Here is a 7459-nt window from a genome sequence, read left to right as displayed (position 1 = left end):
CCTTCTCTCCTCTAGGGGAGAATGCCCTGGGCGTGGGAGGAGGCAGATGACATGGTGACCTGTGCCATACAGTGTCCTGTGAGGTAGGATGGGGGTCCAGGCAGAAGGTTCAGGGGCAAGAGCATAGATTGGATTTGGCTTTTCAACTCTCAAGCTCCATGACCCTGAGCAAGACAGTTCATCCCACTGGGGTTCTGAATCTGTCCTTGAGGATGATATTTCTGTCCAGCCAACCTCTCAAGATAGTTGGGGAAATAAAAAGAGATCACAGATGTAAAAGGGCTTTGACATAAGACTTCAAACATCCCTTCACACGTCGACATTCACACAGGGACACACGCAGAGGCATGCAGTTTTCTGACTATGGTAAATGCAAAACCTCATTTTTTCCACCGGGATGGGTCCCGGCATCATAAAATGTGTGCTTCCTGAGGCACCCCCTTCCCTGGGCACCCAGCATCTTCCCATACCTTATCTCTCTCCTGAAGACCAAGGGTAAGCCCCAGAGAGGAGTCCCCATTCTCCTTCTGTTTCCCCCACCAGCCCGGGACCCTCTGAAGAGAACACTCTTCTCACTCTCTGATGACTGGCTCCAGTCTCCCCCGGTCCTGTAAGCCTTGGCTGGTCAGCACAGCCGCCTGTCACTCTTGCTGGCCTCTGCACGTGGTCACTCACAAGAATTGCTGCAACTTGTCCTCCACTGAGGTCCTGCCTGAACCCCTGGGTTTGTGAGCTCCCGAAAAGCCACTGTTTCCTTCCTCCCTGTCTTCCAGGAAACTTTTGCTGAAGGCTTCATGCCCTTGACATTCTCCAGATCCCAAGCAGAAGCTGAGACCCCAGCCTACCCACTCCTCATGCACCCAGCCAGACGGTGGCAGAGTTGGGGGGAAAGCCAAGACCCCCTCTCCAGAGCTGCTGAGGTCCTCTCTGAGCCTCAGTTTCCCCCTCTGTAAAATGGAGATCGTAATATTGTCTCATTGGGCTGGCAGGAGGATTAAGTGAGGCTGCAAGTACAGCACTGAGCCTGGTATGTAAGTAGAATGACGGTGGCCTTACGCATCCTGGGTTAGCACAGCTGCCGAGGCGCCTTGCATCCCAGCTTTTCCCCCCAGGCTCGGGGTGCACTTGCAGGCTGGGGTGTCCATGACTAGTTAGGGCGTGCAGAAGTCTCTTGGCAGGACTGAAAATTGTCCCTCAAGAGGCCAGGCTGTGCTCCAGGAAAATCACGTGTCTTGGTTGAATCGCGAAGGCTCCACTCATGCTGATCCTGAGCCTGTCACCAACTCTTCCAAAACAGAGGAGAAGGTCACTGAGATCCCAAGGGGTGGGAGGAAGAGAAGGGAGTGGATAGGAGTGGCCATCTGCACTGGGTGGAGGGAGAAGGAGACTCAGACCCAGTCAGTCTCCCAGGACACGCTCCTTCCCCCTCGCCATGCTGCCTCTCCAGCTGGTCAAGTCGCGCGGCCCAGGGGTTGGCATCAGGCTAGCCTAGTGCTTTGCCACTCACCAGCTGTGTGGCCTTGAGCAGCCCCTTCACCTCTCTGAGCCGCAGTTTGTTATCTGGGCGTTATCTCCTTAGTCATAAGATGGAATGCCATGTACCGGAACAGGAGGGCCCAAGTGATGTGAAGGGTCCCTGTTATTGTGATTCTCAGCCCACCAGGTGGCAGACCTTCGAAGTCCAGGCTAACTGCCCAAGGTCCCCCAGCCTAAGGGCAAACTGGCCACCCAGGGCTCCCTTCCCTCAGCCTCCTGGAGAAGTGGAGGGAGACCAGCCTGCTAGCACCCCCTGGTGGTATGACATTGTCTGGACTACACACAACATAGCCGCCTCCCCGCAAGGATTTAGAGCCAGGAGTGGTAGCCCTGCAATGACAGCAATTTGGATTTTGTGAATTCATAGAATTTCCAGGATAAAAAGGTTCTCCAGGCTCCAGGTGATCTCACCCCCTGTTTGGAATGGGACAACACGGACATCCAAAGAAAACCTATGCCCTACATTAAAAACATCCCCCACGGGGCTTCCCTGGTGGCACAGTGGTTGAGAGTCCGCCTGCCGATGCAGGGCACACGGGTTCGTGCCCCGGTTCGGGAAGATCCCACATGCCGCGCAGCAGCTGGGCCCGTGAGCCATGGCCGCTGAGCCTGCGTGTCCGGAGCCTGTGCTCCGCAACGGGAGAGGCCACAACAGTGAGAGGCTCACATACCGCAAAAAAAAAAAAAAATCCCCCACTGAATCAAGTGTTTGACGTTACTCTGGGCTAGCATGATCGTGCCACTGGGAGGTTCCATATCCCCTGTATGGCCGGTCCAGGGAATAGGAATGAAACTAGAAAGGGAAGTGAAGGCAAGAGCTTAGGGCTTAGGCCACTGGGAACAAATGTTAGAAAGTCAGGCAGCAGAACTCACCACCACACAGGGAGTGACTACAGGCTCTATTTCACTAAATCCTTATAACAACCCAGGGAAGTAAACCCATTCTACAGATAAGGAAACTGAGGCTCCTAGACCAAAAAACAAAACAAAACAAAAACTTGCCAATGGAAAGGAAATAACAGAAGTAGGATTTGAACGCAGGCCAACGGACCCAAAAACTTAAGCTTTGAACCATTGTGTTTTGCTGCCTCCTGAGACCTCAGTGAGAAGCACCTGGGGAGGTGAGCCACTGGGCCACCTACAGGGCTGGCCTCTCTGGAAGCCTGGCTGTCCCTGCATGTGCCACCAGCCTGGGTGAGCTTCTTGCTCTCCTCTTCTCAAGGGAAGCCACTGTCCTCCTTTGGACTAGCTCAGTGACCCTCCAGCTCCTTCCAGGTCAGGGTCAGATGGCAGGGGCAGTGCCTCTGGACATTTGATGGTCTCAGGCATATGGATCCCAGGTCTTATCCAGGTACCTAGCACTGCTGGGTGGAACCCGCCCAGCAATTCCTTAGTGCATATGCACCACCCATGGGTGAGGACAGGATAGCTCTGCAGGGTGACATCTCAAGATTGCCATCTTCTTGGCCAAATGGGACGGAACCTTGGATACTTGCTACATGGAACACTACATTCCTGAATCCGCAGTTCCTATTTCTGGCTGTCTAGATTGTTCCAAAGTGGGTGTGTCATCCATTCGAGAAAGGGAGGAAGAACAGAAATTAGACTGCCAGAAGGCAACAGAACGCAAGTGATCAGTGCCTTCCAGAGTTGTGCTCATAGCCACCCTGGATAGGACCACCCAAGGGAGTGGGCAGAAAGTAGAATACCGTCAGCCTGGTGGCCCCCAAGCTTCCTCCCTACCTTTCAGTCGCAGAGTCTGCACTGCCACCATTAACCAGCAGGATGCTGGATCCAGAAGACAGAAACGAGACATCCAGGCAGAAAGCTGTTCCAGACTCACTCTCCAGTCTTCCTTCCCACCTCTCCCTATCCAAGTGACCATCCCCGCTGTGGGAAATTCAGAGAGTCTTTGGGGCTGGGAAAGGGGCTGGATAAGGAAGGCCTTCAGCAGCCCCCCTCTGGGGCTCCCTCTCTGGGATGGGCCAGGGTGCACCTTCTCAGCCCCGAGCACGTGCTCTGTGGTTAATGGAGCAGTTTCCCCTGCAACAGGCAGAGCCCGTGGGGTGCACTTAGTCCTGGCTCCTGTGGTCAGGGAGGAAACGGGAGGATTGGCTCAGGAGAGAAGGGGTTCAACAAGCCCCAGAAGGAGGCTGGCACAACAGGCTGGCAGGTGCCAGGTTCCCACACAGTTGGCCAGATGTCCTTTGAAACCTAGGACACATCATGTCATTCCTCTGCTCAAAACCTCTCCGTGACTTCCTATTTTTCTCAGATGTGTTAGGAGCTGCCAGCAATCCTCTCCCCCTGCAAGCTTGGAGACAGGGGTCTGTTCCTCCATCCCGGGAACCCGCACTGCCTTGGCTAACGGAGGCCTGAGGCAGTGGAAGTGACACTGTGCTTTTAAGGGCACTGGCTGTTTCAGCTTCCTGCCAGTGGGAGCCCTGAGACACTGTGTGAGCAGTCCAGGTTACTCTGCTGGAGAGAGGGGCCTCATGGGGAGCACCGTGGTGCCTGACCTGTGAGTGAGGAAGGCACCTGGACACCTGGCCCAGGGGAGCCTTCAGATGCCCCCAGCTCCAACCTCTATCTGGCTACAGCCACATGGGAAAACCTAAGCAAGGACCGCCCAGCTGAGCCCGGTCAACCCCCAGAACCATGGGAATGAATCCTGAATTGTTGTGTTAAGCCACTACATTTTGGCGTGGTTTGGTATGCAAGCAATAGAGGACTGGAACATTCGAGCAGGAGCCACGGTTGGCGTCTGGTCCATCCCCTCGGTCCTCCCCCACCACCCGCCCCATCCCTCTGCTCTCACCACACGGGGCTTCTTGCTACTTACCCAGCAAGCTCCCTCCCGCCTCAGGGTCTTTGCACTGGCTGTTCCTCTGGCCTGGAATGCCAGGTAGCCCAGGTAGACTCGTGGCTTCCTCCCTCACCCCCTTCTGGTGTTTCTATGTCACCTTCTCAGTGAGGTTGTCCCTGGGCACCCCATATACCCTCCTCTTCAATATCTCTCCCTCTTCCCTGCTTTAATTTTTCAAGTACTTACCATTATCTGACATATTATGTCTGTAGGTGTATAACTGGGTTTTTTGTTTATTTGTCTCCCCCACTAGAATGTCAGCTCCATGAGGGCAGGGGTTTTTACCTGCCTTGTTCACCGCTCTATCCCAGGATCTAGAACAATCTTGGTATACACTAGGCACTCAATAAATATTTACTGAATGACTGAAGGCTCTCTGCTCAGTTTGGACCAGGTCTTACTCAGCTAGTCAACCAGGTGCTTTAGCAGAAGAAACCAGTGGATCCAGAGTTGATCATGTCCCAGGGACAGCTGCTCTGACCACCGGGAACTGGTGGTTCGTCCAATTCACTCTCTTTTCTCTGGTTTCGTGTCTCCTGGCCTGATAAACAAAGTGGGGGACAATGGGTGCAAATCAACAGTCATTCATTCACTTGACAAACCTTGGGCCAAGCCAGGCCTCACAATGGGACTGGGTCACAGAGATGAGGTGTGTGCCATCAGGAGCTCAAGTGATTCCCATCTCCAACTTGGTCCACCTGTGACAATTCAACACACATTTGTAGACACCTACTGAGGCTGTCTACACCTACAGCACAAAGACAGCTACTGAGGGATACAGCAGTGAACAGAGCAAAAACCGCTGCCTCACGGAGCTAACATCTGGGGACAGGGCACGAGGTATCCACCTCAAGGCATTCCAGGTCCAGTAGAGAAATAATACAAACCTGTTAAGAGCCATAAACACAGCACGAAGTGATACACTCTGTAGGGAAAGCTGTAGGAATTCCGAGCGCGGCAGAACCGCTCTGGAAGACTTCCCGAAAGAAGAGGCATTTGAACCAGGCTGGAAGGTCAATGAGATCTGGCCAGGCAGACCACTTGCCTGACAAATGTCCATGGCTCACTGCCTTACCTCCACCCAGCCTCCTGTTATGTCACCTCCTCGTTAAGGCCTCCCATCACTACCCACTTACAACCGGAACGACCACCAGCCCTTTTCTCCTTGTCACACACTTACGCATCACGTTTATGGTCTGCGTTGCCACCCAAAGGAGATAGAAAGTGGCAGGAAGGAGCGGCGCCTGCTTCCTTACGCAGCCTAGAGAAGGTTCGTCCCAGTGGCTGGTAAGATGGCAGGGGAGAGAGGGGATGGTCACGTGGCACCGCCCTGACTGTCATGGATCCGCTAAGAAGTGAGGGGACATCTGAGCCTCAAGGAGACTTCCTCAAGAAAGCAACACAGCAAGCCAGGCTGTGCGGGGCGAGCACACCCCCAGGAGGACACGAGGGCTGCCCGAAGCAGCTGAGTCTCCAGGCTCTCTGCTTCCTCTGACCAGCATCTGACCCGGCCCTGCCCTCTCTGGTCCTCTTCCCTCCCCGACACCTCGCTGTCCCCCAGATTCCTTCATTCCCACGGCCTCTGATGGGGAAAGTCCAGAGTCTTCTGTGGCTTCTTCTCTGTTCCTCCTCTATGCGCTATGGGCTCTGTTTCAGCAAAACGACATTATGCATCATAACTCCGTGTTGGTAATGTGAATTTTATCACCTTTGTAGTTTTGTTTATTAATTTATTAACTTATTTCCATTTATGGTTACATAAGAATTAAAAGCATAAAGCATAAGTGTATAACTATGTCTTAGGGCTCTGTGACAGTGTGTCACCTTTCGAGACAGGAGCACACATTACCCAGGTTCAAGAAATTCTGGGCATGGGGCTTCCCTGGTGGCACAGTGGTTGAGAGTCCGCCTGCCAATGCGGGAGACACGGGTTCGTGCCCCGGTCTGGGAAGATCCCACATGCCTCAGAGCGGCTGGGCCCGTGAGCCATGGCTGCTGAGCCTGCACGTCCGGAGCCTGTGCTCCGCAATGGGAGAGGCCACAACAGTGAGAGGCCAGCGTACCGCAAAAAAAAGAAAAAAAAAAGAAAAGAAATTCTGGGCAGGACATTATCAGAGTTATCCTGCAGCTTTGACTTTCTGGTCTGGGAGTCAAAAGATACATTCTCTTCCCAGGGCCAACTATGTACCCTTCCCTTGGGCACCTGCTTCCCCTGTCCCCTGCCCCCTGCAAGCCTCACTTTCTTTTCTTTTCTTTTTTGGCCACGCAGCGTGGCATGTGGGATCCTAGTTCCTGACCAGGGATCGAAACTGCGCCCCCTGCATTGGAAGCGGAGAGTCTTAACCACTGGACCACCAGGGAAGTCCCAAGCCTCAGTTTCTTCATCTATAAAATGGGAAGAGTGAGAAGGTGATGGCACCCACCTACCCCGAGATCTTCCCATCCCCAGCATCTTAGCATTTGTCTTAAGCCTCTTCCGAACCCAGAGCACAATGGGGGAAAATGAAACATTCACTCGCTAGAGAGAAAACTCTCCTGCAGGCCTAACCCCCATTGCAGGCAAGAGAAGCGCTGTCACGAAGCCATCAATCCCACTGGAACACCGAAGCTGGATCAGCCAGGGGTCGGGCGGGGAGCGAGCCAGAGGCCCATTAGTGCTTTCCTCATCAGGACCTAGTTGTCAACGGCCTAACAAGACCTGGCTTAAGCCAGTGATCTCCCGGGAGCTGTTACCAGTCCTCACGGGCGTGCTCTGTGGCTAGATGTGAAACCAGTGTATGATAAGTTCTTCTTCTTCTTCTTTTTTTTTTTTTTTTTTAGGAAAACAACATTAAATTCCCCAAGGAGCACATTCCTTCATTGTGAAGTATTCCCTACCCATCTCCCCCATTCCCTCAGAAAAGAAAGGAAACCAAAAAGGTTTGGCTACTTCTTCTTTACAGGCTCCTTAAAAAACTATTTTTACAGCTCTCTAGAAAAGTCCCCTCTGATGGCGGCAGCCGGAGCACATGAGGGGCAGGACGGAGCTGACGCAATGCACATTTATTAGCAATGTGG

Source organism: Hyperoodon ampullatus (assembly GCF_949752795.1).
Source record: "Hyperoodon ampullatus genome assembly, chromosome: 15".
In the NCBI taxonomy this organism is placed as follows: Eukaryota; Metazoa; Chordata; class Mammalia; order Artiodactyla; family Ziphiidae; genus Hyperoodon; species Hyperoodon ampullatus.
This window is presented reverse-complemented; position numbering follows the sequence as displayed.